The sequence below is a fragment of the Ptychodera flava genome, chromosome 13, assembly GCF_041260155.1.
Source record: "Ptychodera flava strain L36383 chromosome 13, AS_Pfla_20210202, whole genome shotgun sequence".
Lineage (NCBI taxonomy): Eukaryota > Metazoa > Hemichordata > Enteropneusta > Ptychoderidae > Ptychodera > Ptychodera flava.
The window spans coordinates 4798924-4816672 of record NC_091940.1 but is presented as its reverse complement, the minus strand read 5'-3'; the positions used below and the strand labels follow the sequence as shown (position 1 = coordinate 4816672).

The 17749-nt window shown below is 35.2% G+C and overlaps 1 protein-coding gene across 1 annotated transcript in view; it reads left to right on the top strand.

Annotated features, from left to right (window-relative positions):
* Positions 1–17749, top strand: part of LOC139147181 (puratrophin-1-like) — a 102435-nt gene that overhangs the window by 10112 nt on the left and 74574 nt on the right. The window lies entirely within an intron of this gene.

The following is a 17749-nucleotide window of genomic DNA, read 5'->3' as shown; positions in this document are numbered from 1 at the left end:
CTTGCTGGTGCGTTCGTTATTGACTGTGTCAAATTTAATCCGGTGATACTCTGGTGAGAGCGTCCACAGATTAGTAATTTACCCTTGATTACTTTGGCTAATTAGGCACTCAAACTCATCAGATAATAGACGCAGCATGTTGATAAAACGTATACGCAAGATTGTCAAGGGCAGTGCTAAGTTAAGACCAAAACACCAAAGGTTGGTAGAATATATCTTTATTAGCGATATAACGAAACACCTACCCACCCCTGGGACCGACATGTAGACAGCCCCCTGTGGGCATAGTAGGATATCTCATGAGGTCAGTTAATTTCATGCTGACAGGTGTGTTAATGATTGGAAAAGGAATACACAGAAAGACATGTATCTGGGGATGCCTTGACATCAGTGTTCAGCAGTCACGTATATGTATATGATATCAAGTAAGTATTTGCTGCTCCGCCTCCATTGAAATTGCTCAAATAATTTCCAAGTATCTTAGAGTTTCTTCTATCATCGCTTTTGATAAATAATGCAAAATATGGTTCCAAGACCAGACATGGAGAGCTGTCAGATTTTATCAGCTTAATTTGAAATAGATAAAATTAGTATCCCTGTACTTAATTTCTCAGTTGAAACATTGATAGGTTCAGATTCACATTCACTAAACTTTAGTATCTCCTTTATAGAAATTTACATGAATCCATCTTCAAACATAAATTCATCTTCAAACATGAACACTGAAATATTCGAGAAAGTCATCCACAATGTTGATAGACAGTGAATATGATTAAAATATTTGATGTTGATGGCATCTTAATCCAAAAAGATGTAAGGTCTAACCAACCACTTTTTAGAGCAAGGGAATCTCTTATCTCTTGTCAACTGTACTGTGTAATTTTGAATGGTATGTTAGATTAACCTAGCAGTCATTGAGACTAATAAATGCAATGGAAAGTAATGAAGATTATTCCGATAACTTCTCTGAGACTCTATCACTTTCATAGTGAAAAGTTGTGTTGCAATGCAATCGTTAAAATGTATGAATTAATCATGTGATGGGGTTGGTAGGCAAGAGGTCATCCTAAGGACACTTACAATATATACCATCATGTGAATATGTTGTTTATCACATACTACTGTGTACTACAACTGACAGTCTGAATGTCTACAGCAAATAATGTAGACATGCTTTGGTAAACAATGAGAAGACAAAAATTCTAAGAAAGTATCCATACAGAATATATGCATGTGTAGTGCATGACTTTGTTCATCAGTCGTACAACAAGAAATTTGCTTTGATGCAAGGAATATGTTAGACAATATATATTGTCTGATAGAGGAAAGCAAGTAAAGCTGGGTGATTTTATTTTTCACTTATCCTGCATCCTTCTTTAAACTTATACGTACCACATGGGTGTTACCAGCAAATCCAGTTGAAATTCAAATAATTCTTCTGTCAGTTTTGTCCTTAGTAGAAATTATTCATCTTATTTTCTACCGAAGTAAAATCTGTTTTTGTTGATCAGACTGTATTGAAATTCTAAATATATTTACCTTCAGGCTAAAAATGCTGGCATGTGTACATATCACACTATTCATAATACAAATGTATTTCCAAATGTACATGATTACATCATCATAACAGTTCTGCTCTGTCGCAGGTAATGTGTCAGTATTTAGCTATATGCAGAAAACATTTTATAATTTCAAAAATGAAAAAAATACTGAGCTGCTTTCATCTGAATAGCAGGATGGTTAAATATTATCTTGTCCATGATTTTCAAGTGGAAGGGTACCCTAGAGGAAAATTCTACATGGTCAATCACTATACATGTAGTTCTAATTAATTATTGAATGTGATAAAATAGTTTCATTCCTGAATGCTTGTGTAATTTAGTTTTTAGCTACTATAGACTATAGTGTATAGAAGCTATTGGGATAGTTATTCATCTGTCTGGCGTCCGTCGTCAGTCTGTATGTATGTATGTACATATGTGTGTCCGTTTGTGAGGATGTCCATCCCACTCAAATATCTTGAGAACCGCAGTACTTACAGATTTGATATTTGTTGTGTAGATGCAAAATATGATTATAAGAAACTGTATTTTTTATTTTTTGATATTGTTGAAAATATGCAAATTAGTGCAAAAAAGGCGTTTTTGGTAAAAAATCTTCTTCTTCATAACCGCTGGTCAGACAGCTTTGTTATTTGGTATACAGGTCCCTAGGGATAACCCAACTTAGATTTGTTCAAATTGTGATGAAATATGCAAATTTGTATTTTTAAGGAATTTTTTTGTCATTTTTGGTCAAAAATTTATTTCATCAAAACCGCTTGTCTGACAGCTTTGATATTTGGTATACAGGTTCATAGGAATGATCAAAATATGATATATTCAAATTATGATGAAATCTACAATTTTGTATTATTTGGGCAATTTTTGCCATTTATGGTCAAAAAAATGATTTCTCAAAAAGTACTTGTCTCATGGTATTGATATTTGGTATACAGTCCCTACAGATGAACTAAATATGTTTGATACATTGAAATTATGATGAAATCTGCAATTTTGCCAGTTTTGGTCAGGCCAGCCTGAAATGAGCTATCAAAGATATCCACCTTCTTCATCAATACATGTACATGTATTTGTCACAAAAAATTATTCTCTACATAACTCAGCAGAGCTCTGTTGACTGTTAGGCTGCTTGTTTTTTCAAAACTGCTGGTCAGACAGATTTAGTATTTGTATACAGATCCCTATGATGACTTTAGTGAGATAATTTCATACAGTCAGGAAGTACTTAATTTTGTCTATAGTAGCTTCAGGGACATTGGCCCTTTGTTTTAAAAATAAAGTTAATAGTGATAGGTTTTGTGATATGACCTAATCTCCACATGTTTGTACCGATTGCTTAAATTTCAAGTAAGAAGTTTTCAGTATGATGTTAACTATTTGATACACAAATGTATTAACAAATATATGTTACGCCTTTTAATTTATCAATTTCATTAAAGAGACAATAGTTATAAATTTTTAATCATATTTCCATTATTTTTGTGCCTGGTCAAGCAACAAGAAAATTTTCTTCTTCTCCCTCAAAGTGAATGACAAAGTATTAGCCTCATAAACCCATTGTGTGTAAAATGTAGAATCACATTTTTTATTGTAGACACTATTATGCTAATATTTACAAAATAAAATAAACCTTTATACAGTGCATTTAAAAGCTAAATGAAATGTGAGCAAGATTTTAATACCTAGTCAAACTATTACTAAGGTATTAGATGATTGCATGTATACAGGAAATGTGAATTAACAAAGTTGCATTCACATTATTGTACAAAGCTACATGTATGATTATAGTGAAAATATAACCAGATAAGTCCCAAGTGTACATCAAATATTGAAACAATTCCTGAAAAAATTACATGTTTGTTGATCTTTGACTCAATATTTAGTGTGTGTATTGCTTTTAATCCCTGTCATATTTACCGCTAGAATGTGTTGTTAGAAATTGTGGAACCTATGTTCATACTTTTTCTATTCTCATGTCATACATGTACTATTTAAAGGTCTGGTGAAATGCCCATGTTGCAAAATCACAGAAATACAGTTGATGGTCTATAAAACAGTTACATTCATTTCTTTTTTAGCTACTATAGACTATAGTCTATAGAAGCTATTGGGATGGGTATCCGTCCGGCGTCCGTCGTCAGTCTGTATGTATGTATGTATGTATGTATGTATGTATGTATGTATGTCCGTTTGTGAGGCGTCCGTCCACTCAAATATCTTGAGAACCGCAGTACTTACTGATTTGATATTTGTTGTGTAGGTGAAAAATATGATTTTGAGAAACTATTTTTTTTAATTTTTTGATATTGTTGAAAATAGGCAAATTAATGCCAAAAAAGGTGATTTTGGTAAAAAATCTTCTTCTTAATAACCGCTGGTCAGACAGCTTTGTTATTTGGTATGCAGGTCCCTAGGGATAACCCAACTTAGATTTGTTCAAATTGTGATGAAATATGCAAATGTGTATTTTCCAGGAATTTTTTTTGTCATTTTTGGTCAAAGTTTGACTTACATTGTATGTAATTCTTGTACTGTATAAACCCTATCAATTCACCCAGAAAAAAATAATTGATATGATTTTAGATAATTGAATTAATTAGGAAATCATCAAAGCCAAAATAATTTTAGTGTGGAATTATCAGAAAGTTCAACTTTTTTTGACAGTTCATAGTGAAATGCTTACCATCTTTGAGGATTAAAACATGTAAAGGCATCTTATTTCCTGAATCCCAACTTTGATATATTCTGAACCACCATTTATGTTATCTAAAAGAAATTGCTCATAATAGTTTGTCATGATAGGGTGGTCAAATAAATAGAGGTACAGAAAGTTCTAATTTCCATTTATGGTTGACTTGGTACTTTTTGTGGAAAAAAATAGAGTGGTCAATTAAAAGAGTGGTCAAAGTGATAGGGTTTTTATGGTAAATCTGGGCTGTAAGATTCCTCATCTGCTATTTATAGCACTTATGCAATCTGTGTAAACAGTGCAATGAAAGTGTAACATGATTCCTTATAATGCTTTTGATGACCTTGAACTTCTTAAGTTTCAAACATTTGTCTCTTCAGTGTGCTTTCTCTGAGTACGCACAGTCTCAACTTATTTAACAGAACTTACTTACAATGTTAATTTGAAAGTTAAAATGTGCTTGGTTAGTAGGATGAAAATACTGATATTAAAAGATAACCAGCTCAAGATTCTTTATAACCTGACAGATATGCTGTTTTTTTATGACGTAAATCTTGATTTAAGCAAGTCTTGTTTACTCTAATTAGAATGTAATTAACTCTCGTTTATTTGCTATTATAGACTAATATAGTCTGATGAAATATGCAAATCTGTATTTTTACAGAATTTTTTTCCATTTTTGGTCAGGCCATCCTGAAATGAGCTATCAAAGATATCCACCTTCTTCATCAATACATGTGTCACAAAAGGTTATTCTCTACATAACACAGCAGAGCTCTGTCACTGTTGAGTCGCTTGTTTTTCAAAACCACTGGTCAGACAGCTTTAATATTTGGTTTACAAGTCCCTAGGATGACCTTAGTGAGATAATTTAATACAAACAGGAAATACTTAATTTTGTATCCATGTCTATAGTAGCTTCAGGGACTTTGGCCCTATGTTTGTCATGTATAGCGCGCGTGATTTTGAAATATGGCAAAAGAAAAATGCAATGTGGGCGTGTCCCCGAGCCTCTCCAGTCGACTTTTTTCGGCTTTCCGAAGTTTGCCAGACGCCGTATCTCATAACGGGAAGTAAAGTATTTCACACCTCCATAAGCTCCCTACGGGGGTAACTTCTAGGGTTTCCGCTTACATGATCAGGACAGTGTCCTCCTTCACTATGGGAGAACGTTATTCTTTTGGTGGCTGTGACAGCGGCAAGAACATGAACGGCTCAACTGTAAACTTTTCCAAGATCCCGTCAAGTGTTGAGTGTTTGAACCATAATGTGCTTGTCTCTGCTGGTTGGTACGATCGGCCACGGTTCCTCGGCTGAGCCTGCCTCGCTACTCGCTACACAGAAGGTTGGGACCGCAATGCAAATCAACAGCATGAACACCAACACTGAACGTTGTGACTGCCATTAAAATGCACTTGTCTACAACACGGAACGTCGGGACCGCAATGCAAATCGACAGTAACTTAAAATGTAAATGGGACCGTGATTAAAATACACTACAACCACAACGCGGGAGGTTGGGACCACGATGCAAATCAGCTGCATGAACAGCAACACTGAATGTTGAGACTACCATTAAAACGAACAACAACACGGAACGTAGAGATCGCGATACAAATCGTGGAGGTAGAGTCCTCCATGATACAAATCGACAGCAACACGGAACGCGTCGTTGGGACGGCAATTAAATTGAAGAACGACGGGGAATACCGGACCACGAGGACCGCGATGCAAATCGACCGCAACATGGAATGTTGAAGACCGTGATTAAAATGCACAACACAGAACATCTAGACCGCAATGTAAATCAACTGCAACACCGAACCTTGTTGCCTCGATTAAAATGCGTATGTCTGCTATGTATAGGAAAAGTTTCAATTCTCGCGAGCGAGCGTTCCTGTACACCAGACAAAATGACGTCAAATTTATCGCGAGGGCTCGATTGCGTGTGTCTAAGTTTCACTTCTCGCGAGAGCCATTTATGCATGCTGTACACCACTAGACTAAATGACGTCAAATCTCTCGCGAGACTTGGCTCGATTGCAAATACGTACGACAGAAAGAACGCAATAATATACGGAAGTAGACACAGTTTTTGCGAATCGCCGAGAGAGAAGCGCAGATTAAACAAAAGAATAAAAAACCCCACGTTTTTTCTTTATTTTACCATATTTTTTAAACAAAAATCAGTTTCGCCGCTGTGGCGAATTAGAATCGATTTTTTTTCGCCACTTCGGATTTCGATTCGCATTGGCGAACGTGGCGAATGGGCAGCGCGAACACTGTTTTGTTAGCGGATACCGGGCAGAGATAAGGCGGCGTTGGACCGCTATTCGATGTAAATGAACACACCTGTGACGTCACAGAAGGCCAACCATGATCCCCGCTGTGGGCGTGACCTGAGTGTCGCAAAATGACCCCATGAAAGCCGCGCATAGAAATATCAAAAAAATTAACACTTGCGCGTACTTTTAGGTTGCAATTCTGTTGCGAATGTAATAGTATTGACCCCCTGGAAGATATTCAGTCACACGAACGGGACATTTCACCAGACCTTAATGATATCAGCAATTTTACATTGGTGATCACATACCGGCATTTACACATAATTCTGTTTGCAAAGCAGACACTGCATTCATTTTGTGACAGTTCATTGGTAGTGACCATGATACATATACATGATTAAGATGGATAATGTCAGAACCTTGGTCGTGAAACTCATGACATCCTTGTGATCATGTGTCACTTCTTCCCGAGGAAGTTTTGCCTCTGTATGCAAATGAACCAACTCTTCACTTTACCAGGCCAGTTTAATCTCCATGAACCATGCACATGGGTTATGCTGGTAATTTTAATAGCTGTGTTCACCTTGACTTCAGTCCTGTTCTGTTTGCAGTCATACAGGACTAATATTTACATATAGGGAGGAGTTGTCCTGAGGGATGATGGGATATCTTCCTGAACCCTTCTTTACAATTTCACCGCACAATATGTTGTACATGTACACATTAATCCTGTAAAAGGGAAATTGTGTCTGTGAAAAGAAGATTCTGTTGAAGCACCACTTCTACCCCATTCAGTGTCTGGAGAGAATGGGTGTCTTCAATGGCTACCAAGTTATGGATTTGATCAGTAAACAGTCTTGAGACCTGTGTTTATGGTCTACAATGTTTATTTAACAACACTGTACAATGGCTATCATCCCTGCACCATGTCTGTCAACATCTTATGTGTAAATGAATACAGCAAAATTCAAATGGATTATAGAAACATGGAAGTTTAGCTAATCCAACTGGAATTTCGCAAATCCATAGCATTTCATTACAATATTCCATTCATTCTAAGTTTCATGATATGATATGTCTATCAGATTTGATAATAACATTCAAACCTGGCATTACATGTGAAATTTTTTGCATGAATGAGATATCCTATACACTTGCAAGGTTGTAGAAGTTCATAGCAGTCCTTGCTGTCTACTCAGTTCATGAAGTACACATGCTAATGTATTATAGATTGATAGATGATTAACAAGTGGTTATGAGGACTCTGTATGGAATTTATATGACTGTCAAGCGATCACAAATTACACTCCTGTTGTATTGCCAGTCTATAACTGATATGGTCATAAACTACATGTCACAATCACAATGTACTTACAGACCTTTGATGTAGGGTAATGAGATGGATTTTGGTCATCCATAGTCATTTATTCAGTAGAACCTGTGTAGGGTGATTTCATGTCTGATGATACTGTAGTTGATAATTTGTAAATCATGTACCAGTAGACTGAAATAAAATTGATGGGGAAATATAACAATTGAAATACAACCAAGAAGCAAACCTCAGGAACACATCACAATACTGCATATACATATTTGTATGGCAATTGGAAATGTTTCAAGTGTATTAAGACTGAAACATGTATTTTGCTTTTCAAAAATTAATGGACCACTTTACTGATGAATGACCTCATTCAAAACCACTAAGATGTAGAATGCAGCAAAAATCGTACATCTGTGCACAATAATAGTGAATTTTGGCTAGACACAGAAAAAATATTCCTGGTTTGATTTCTTGGAGGTATAGTCATTAATTTATTTTCACAAAGCTCACAAAGCAATAAACTTCCCCAATGATTTTGTAATAATGTCTCAGATTATTGCAAGTATGTATAATTTGATAGAAACATTCTCAACAAATTTATCTGCATTGTAATTAAAAAACAAGAATGTATCAAGGGCTGAGAAATACACTATAAATGTGGAATTATTTGTTGCTATTAAAATTTACAGTATTTTGGACAGGAATGTTGAAAAATCAGTCAAAATAGAAATGGTGAATTAGAGGAAATAGTGTTTAATCCTTGTTGGTCATAGTTAGCATTGCATCTATGTTGCAATAACATTTCTTATTAGGTGCATGTCAACAGCTCTTTATATAGCAGCAGTGCTTTCATGTACATTTAAAGGGACAAAGTCACCCATTTTTCATGAATTTTGTTTGATACGAGATACTACTTATATTGTTTGACATGTTGAAAGATATTGAATGAATGGGTGAACATGCATATGTTCGACCCTGGTTTAAGACAAATTAAATGAAACCATCGCGAAAATGAATTAATGGTCATGACCATTAATTCATTCTCGCGTTGGTTTCATGTCGCGTGTCTAAAACCGGTATCAAATATATGCATGGTCATCCATTCATTTGGTATCTTTCAACATGTCAAACAATATAATAGTATCTTGTGTCAAACAAAATACATGAAAAAATGGGCGACTTTGTCGCTTTAAGGACCCTCTGAGGAAAGTTTGCCCAAGCCAAATAAGTAACACAGGCAATGTGTGTTGTGTACATTTTTAATAACACTAGATACATTGGGGCATCATGTAGTAAGCTGCAATTTTAGTGAAAAGTGATTCACTAAGAAAGTTCATTCCCTTGAACCATACTGCTGTATACGTTGTCTTCAGGAATGTTTTCATTGTAATGTATGGAAGTTATTCAAAGTCATAAATATAAACCAAGTGTTACAATATTGTGTATTGATTTTTCGTTTTCCTTTTTAAGAAGAGATACATTTTCTACTCCAATGATACTTGAAATTAGAGATTAAGGTTTATCTGTGGTCACCGGTTTTCACTCAGATTGAAAACATTTGCACATTTAGTAATTTTGTTTTTACTTTAAATAGGGATAATTTAGGGATTTCAGTCAGAAAAGTAAGTTAGAATGTCATGAAATTCATTTCCGTCAGATGGTGTACCAACACACGATATGTATAGACTCCTTGAATCAGTTTATAGAACATGCTTTTGTGTCAGAATCATGTTACATCAGCTTAGTTATCCCTCAGCTTTGAGGAATCTCTAGGGTCATAGGTCATAATTGATGAAATGGCAGTGGTGCTTTGAGAATATATCTGTAGATATTTCATCTCTAGGTTGATAAAGTTTTGTGAAAATATTTCTATTCACTCCCTGGAGTGTTTGTTTAGTTACCAATGTTCACTCCAGATAGACTGCAAAATACCTACATGTACCTGGTGGCAGTACATAGGTGTTGTCATGTCAAGCACTATATTAATCCTTTGTTTTAAGGCAATGTAACCTTCAGGTTGCATTGTTTACATTATGTTGAAACCCTGTAAAGTTGTTCAACATAGGAAATAATTCATTTCAAATTTCTTCATAAAAAAATTCAGTTCCTCATAAAATTATGATAAAATGGATTTTCATAAAACTCGCAAATTTTGGTTTCTGTCTACAATCCCTTGCATTCGTCTTTCTCTTTAATTTAATGTCGTTTGCAAAACAAAATGAAACATTCTCCTGATTGCTTCGAAATTTATTGAGGGAAAGATCTCTTCAATACAGCTCTGTAATGTATACCCAGGCAAGTATAAATTGATTTGTTAGTTTGTTTACCAGCCCCAATGGCTTTGATATGTATCTCCTGGTGCGAATCTACAGCATAAAACTCAGCCCTTTTTGGTCTAACCGTACCAAGCTTTGATATCTGGTGTTTTTCAAATATTTGAAGTACTTTAGCCGTGATATCAGCTAAAAATATAATGTATCAGACTTATCATTCAAAGTTGAATTAAACTTTAATCCATTTTGTGGTCTGTTGGTAAACAAGTGTAAACTTTGGACATTCCTTTTCATTCAGCGTTTTCACACAAGGTTTCATTCACAATATAAATTCACAGATTGCACAGACTGACATATTGGACAACTGTTCATTTTATCTGATGATGTGATGGTATGATGATGTCAGCCCATGATATGCCCAGTTGCTCACTAGTGAGTGAACTTGTATGACCTTTCACTATCCTGACCTTTGACCTTGTTATTAAACCTGCCTTGCATAGCCACATGTATCTTTTGTTTGATTCTGTTGACCTGACTTCTGATCTACAGCTGATTAATATTGCTTGCACTGTCTGTACTGTTGAGATTTTCAAAGTTGCTTGGTTTTGAGAAATTTGTCAGAATGAAATCACATCTGTTTACAACCATGGTATGTATGTAAAGGAAATCAAAATATTTCAATAATGTGACTGATAGAAATTTCAGGCATGGTCAGTAGACCTCAATTAGAAAACTATAAATTTGATTATAGAAAGTCTAGAAACAGCCTGTCATTCTAACGGAAATAATGTGTACTTTAATTATCATTTTTATATGAATTTAGATGAGATTTCCAGATGAAAAATAGTTATTGCCCAGTTGGTGTGGACACATGATAACTAAGCCATTGTTTTTTGAAGAACTGATAATTTAATGCAAAATTATGAACTTTGAACTTTTATCCTGTGGTTGAAAATTAATTCAAATATCCTGCATAATGGACTGACATTTTGTTAAGTGAACTTATTTTGCAGTTCAAACTTCAATGATAAAATGGCCATGTTTCTGTTTACTGTCTTCTGAAAAATGTGTGGCGCAAGTCAGTCATTGAATGGTAAATTCTTACCGTTGTGATAGTAGGTGATGATTGAATTATGATGAGCGGTGTGGTATATTGATGTGATGCTCAAAGTCTAAGATAGACAAGTGTACATGTAAGCTATATCAAAATTTCAACTTACAATCCTGCAAGATATAATTTAAATTGTGTTGTAGCAGACATGTAACTTGATCATGCTGGCTATATTACTTTGCTCCACTGTTTTCACAAATACTGTATTGTGCAACTTCAAGTGTTACATGTAATTTAACAAGATAGGTTGGCTACAGTGGATGATGTCTAACTATACTATAGTATTTCAGAGACGATTCCTCAATGATGCTGTCAGTAATTTACCAAAACTTCATTTGTGGCTGTTCCTTCATCTTTGTAGATGTTTAACAAAAGGAAAATAATATGATAATCACACTGATACTTTTATAAAATATGGGATGAATATATTTTAAACACTGTGCAGTTTTCAGGATTTTTTTTATTATCTATGGCACATCATTATCGAGAGCATTTCTTCTCAGCTGTTTTGCTGTCTCAATACATGCATCGTTACACTCTACAATTATTTTATCTCTGTGGGTTCTTCATTCGTATATTGAAATGTTATTGTAATGTTAGGAATTTGAAAAATCAAATTGACTGTAGTATGATGGCACCTACCCTTCCTCAGCATAAGGATCCTCGTTTCCATAGTTGTATTTTCCAAAGAATGTGCCAACTCTGACTTATATGTACTAACACAGTACCCTAAAATTATTATTAAACTCTGGCAAGGTTGTAACTCTATACTGCTAATCTTTTATAGATAATTAAGTGTACATAACTGTCGTGTTGGACATACTGCTTTATTGGACAAACTGCTTTATTGAAGAGTGATTCAAATTGCATTGTAGATTGGTTGTAAAACTTTGAGAAAACGATAGCCTGTTAAAAACATAAATTTGTACTTGACCTCTGATAGGTATTATGGCAGTATTATATTACATGTGTAGTTTTTGTGAGAAGTAACATTAGCTATGTAGTAGTGGTCAATGTTCCACATCAGCTTTGTAAATGAGAAGTCATAACCAATCATTCTATGAAACTGATATGCGTGGCAATTCAAGACAGTGTGTGTTCCTCAGTAGTTCAGGGAACATCTCAACTCATAATGCCATTGTCTTCAGTCTTGCCTTTAAAATTGTGTATTTATTGCCATATGTATTTTATATATTGTCATGTACATCAGGTTATTTTTGTTGCTGCACGAGCAGAAATTTGCTGTATTTCATCGCATGGATAGGAAAAAACTTGAAGATGGCCCCTTATTATCTGTATCAGGGTAAATGATCTCTTCTTGCTATGCATAGCTATGTATGTGTAGTGGGTGTTAACTGTAAACCACTGCCGTCTTTAACATCCTGTGCATGTGTGTATATGTGTACTTGACAGCTCAATGGTCAATCACTATTTGATTTAGTGTCTGCCTTTCCAACCATGTGTGTTTGCAACCTACCAGTCAAACAGTGTTTTGTGTTGCGGCATCTTAAAGTCTGCTAAGATGCAGTATGTTACACTGGAGGAGTTTGAGAAGGTGAGAAACATGTCTGCTTTTCAGTATTAACCTCTTTAACCGACTGAATTTTCTGAAATGGAATGTTCCTGTTGAACTGCTTGATCAATTGATTGCAATGCTGTACATGTAGGTGTAGGGCCTAGGCTTTTATTTGCTTCTTGTCTTGAAACACAGTTGTCCATCAGCCATCAGTGGGGCCCCAGCCAGCCGATACAGTTTATTTCCAGCATCAAGAAATGATAGTATGGGGTAAGGTTACAAACCATATTTTATCCATGTAATAATATACATTTGGTGTGAAATTAACCATGCACAACATGTCAGCTGGATATTGAAAAGAGGTTGATCATGATGACGGCATGCTAGCCTAGTCTGTGAAATCTCTGTGTCTTCATTGAAGTGTGTTGACACAGAGGTTGCAAAAGCTGACCGAAGTGTCACAAAAGAATTTGGAAGCCCACGCAGACAAACATTGTTTTATGTGCTGCGAAGAACTGCTGGTAGAGAAGGTCCCAATGGTTGGGATTTTGATGACGTCATTTGTTATGGTTAGTGGATCAAAAGATGTCTACTAGTGAAATTTTTATTGTCTTTGTGTTTAACCACAGATGTGGGTTAACATACAAAGAATTCAAAAGGACAGTAGACCAGCTACCAGTATGCAGTTATTGGTTTTATGTTGTGGATTCTGTGTCCTTCATCCTCAATGCTTGATCTGTCCTACATGTATTTAAATTTTAAATTTACTTAAACAGCTGGTTACCAGATTTATTTTGAAACGCAGCTGTTCCTCAGACGCTTCTGTGCTTAATGGTATAGCGCCCTCTAGAGCTTATTGTGACAAATCCTTCTGCACATTCAGAGAACGCGAACGTACTGTTAAGGGTTTAGCATACCTTCTGTCACTAAATGCATTGAGCATTTCAACATTGAACTTGTTCAGTTTAGAAATTTAAAATGTTCTGTCTAACTTATGATGAGACATAAAATAACCCAATGAAAAACAAAGGATAAATTTCATTATTTACTTAGTGGCACATTGTGAAAAATTGGTCAAGCAGAGAAGATGCGGCATGGTATGATTTATTTGCAAGGTGAAAGGTTACGACAGAACTCAAATTAAAGTTTATTTGAGATCATGACATCATTCCATGTAAGGTCAAAGGTCAGGTGGAACATGTATACATGACCAAGGTCAAGCAGCAGACATAATTTGAGTTCCATTTCAATTACAAGACATATCAACAGTGTACATGTACTATTGTCAGTTATTGGTCTAAGCCATGATATGAAATATCTTTTGATGATGCCATTTGCCTCATAAATCATGCAGACTTTAGTATATATGTTATTATGATTGGGTCACTCCATGGTAAATTGTTTGACACTCTTTGGACAAGTATGCAGAAGGTATTTTCAGAAAACTGAATTCATATTTCAAGAATTTACTACTTTTTCAATCAGAATGTTTGTATCTATGGTTCATTCTAAAGTCAGTAGATACAATGTATCTAAAAGATTGACTGACGTTAATAGCTATTTCCATCATTGTTCAATCATTGAGGTCCACAATTTGTTTTCAAGAAGTGTTGATAATGTACCACGCAGTTTTCTTTCCTGCTGGTGTAGGGTTGTAGATTATTTTGTAAATGAAATTATAGAAAGAAAACAGGGGATTAATGTAAACAGTTTTAGAAAACAGGAAACAAAAGAAAAATTTTGTTATCTAGCTAGATGATGAAATTTCAAAAGGATGATGATCAAAACTTGGAATTATCTTTTTGTTCTAATACATTTACATCATCAGTGTTTCTGAAAAATGAATCTTGCTTTGTTTTCCTCGTCAGCTGAATACAAAAGCAATCTGGTGAATTTTCATGTGCCCCTTTACATCAATAGCGTTTATTTATCTATTATACATGTAAGTTAGTAGGCTAGAAAATTATTGGGATCATGAATCTATACAACAGCAACAGTATGCACAACTTATCATGTATCATACACCAGAATATTGCATGGCATTGTTTTCCTCATGTGTCTCATGGCAAAATGGAAGTCCTCGTTTTCAAACTTGTTGACATACCTGTGTGGTGTTCCTATCTGGCTCGTGAGAATTCCATCTTGCATACTTTCTGTGTGATGGAGAATTTTTTACGGCAATTTGTGTCCGTGCCAACTTGAAGGATTTGGCTGAGACAAAGACCTGCATTTGAGACGACAGTGTTTTTGTTACAGGTGCGACCTCACATGTCGAATGGAGCATTTTTTATTGACCTGCATTTTTGGTCTATTTGCATATCCTATAAAAAATGTCCAGCCAAGGGATCCATAACACTATGGGAATCTCGTATTGCAGAATCCAATTAGGATAAACGGTTGCAGTGTATTTTGTGGAAAAGAGACTTTATTCCTTGCAGCTTGGGGTTGTTTTGTCAGGGGTAATGCCATGAACTGAACAAAAATTGAAAAAGTTGAGAAGTTTCTAAATTTAGATGAGTTTTGTCCACCTTCTCTTGATTAGAGGAGATTTAATCGACTTGCAAGAGTGAGCATTATAGAGGCATTGTGGATGAAGACAATGCAGTCAGTGTTTTGATAGAGATTCACTCAACTTGAAAGAATCCTATCAGTGTCCAAGATAATCCTCACAAAACGTCACAACAGTTTTCTGGAAAAGGAAGGTGAAAGTAAAAAGCCGTGTGGACAAAAGAGTTGACAATCTAGTGCAGCAGTTTCACGCAAGATCCAGCATGGTTTTGTAAGACGTTGTGTGGAAGGCATGATTCTTTGAAAAGTTTGCCTCACGGACTAATTCATTGACGACTGTCCTCAAGTCAGGTAAAGCATGTACATCTCCTATTCCTTATGTAGTCAACAATTCTTTGAGGCTTTTCTTAGTGTGAGTACTTCTAGGCTTTTGCACACGTACAAGATCCATACAATTGTTGCCAATGTTCTTCTGAATCTCATTGATCATAAATCCTGTGATAATTTTTCCTTCATTATCTATGCATGTTTTATAAAAACCGCTATACAATGTACATGTAGCGTGAAATCTCCTTAGCATTCACTCACTTTTATCAAGTACAGTTTAGTTTTAATGTGGAAAAAGCATCTTTGGTCATATCAAACAAAAGAGTTACAGAGCCAATAGTCCATTTTCAAAGTAAATAGTACCAGTAGAGATTGAACTGAACGCCTAAGCACATTGTGTTGTTTTGTGTCATCTCCCATTCTATGTAAAGCTATTTTAATGCTATTTAATATCACTTTTGTAATTCATTATTGATGATTTGTCATCAAGTTGAACATAGTAATTCAGTAATGTATGTCAATAAATGGTAGACTCCACAGTGGTACACACTGGTAAAGGTGTGGTTTGGTATGAGGAGGTATTGTGATCCAGTTACTCTTGGATTGAAACAGGAAAAAATTTCCATGTAGCACTGAAGTATTTGCAAGACACAGATGTAGGTGTAGTTGAGTTGTTTTTTTGAGGGTTTATATGAAGTCAATATTTACAAACAAAACTCTCTGAAGAAAATCCCATCCATCATGAAACTAGACAAAGCATAGATAAGTGCAATTGTCCAGCACTTTGGATTCTGTGACGTAATGGGTTGAAATCCTGCCAATTGAATAACTTTCTTTTGTGGCAGTAGTTTGTGCCTTTTCAGTGAGGACACAAGAGTAATCGAGTAGAAATACAAATCATGCAAATACATTTGTAAAGGAAAAACCTGACTCATTGTTTATTTACATTTTGTCCTGTCCATTGGAATCATAGCCTAGTGTTTTCCTTGTCATGTGATCAATTACCACATGTTACATATAGCATTATGGGTAAAAAGACTGATTTTGATAAAATCCTTGCATAGCATTAAGTTATCTGTTACATTGGTAGGGAAATGTCATACATTTTATGCCTCTGTTTGGATTCATTCATGCAAGCCATTCTTTTAAAGTTTGAAATATGTAGGATTTTTGATGACAAAAGAAATTTCCATCAGCTGATGGGAAATGCTAGCAATGGTCCTATCTCAGATATCCTGCAAATCTTATTTTAAAGGGCCCAAAGTATTTTCACCTTGCATGGTGTTTTTGAGAGATGGAATAAGACCTGTAGTTGTAAGCTCTTTCCGTTATTACAGTCTCTACAGGCACCATTTTTGTGCATATTTATATTGTTTATGTATTTATCTGTTCGCATATTTTTATTCATATACGTTAAAAATTATTGTACTTCTTCTAATATTACAATCGTTTGGATTGAAAAAGAACTTTAATCAGAATTCAAAACATTTTCCATTGACTTAAAGATGGCTTTATCAGAGTTTTCCAATCAGTGAAATACCAGTTACTCCACACTCAAAAAGAAGCTATCACAAGGAAAGCAAGTATTTTCACAACAGCTATGATAAAAACTTGCTGGATTTTCTCTCATCAATGAGGTACAAAGTTTTTCCCGTGCCATTCAGGTAGCCTAGGGGTATCCACTAATTTGGAAAGCTGTCTATCAATGCAATTGTTTTGAAAAGAAAAGATAATTAACAAGGTAATGAATGCAACAGTGCACATTAATGGCTGAAATAACACTCATTAATTAAGGACATAGGGGTGTTAGTGCTTTGGTTTCTGTTTCTATATATAGACCTGACATTATTCAGTAAAGTATCCTATATAGGTGGATTGCTGTATGATGAATGTCAATAGGAAATCATATCAACCCTATAAATTAAGTGTAGTGGGGAGGGGGGCAGTATTTCCCTTGATGATATTCCATGGTAAAGATAGACTATTAGATCACACAACTGGAGAGGTTCCTTTGTAACTGTCAATGCATATTCACAAAACAAGTCACAGAGTTTGCCGTGGGCACAGTTGGCGCAATTGAGTGTGATTACCCAGAATGCAATGAAGTTGACCACCACTGGTTTGATTATTGTCCAATTGCCAATTCAGATAAAGGTA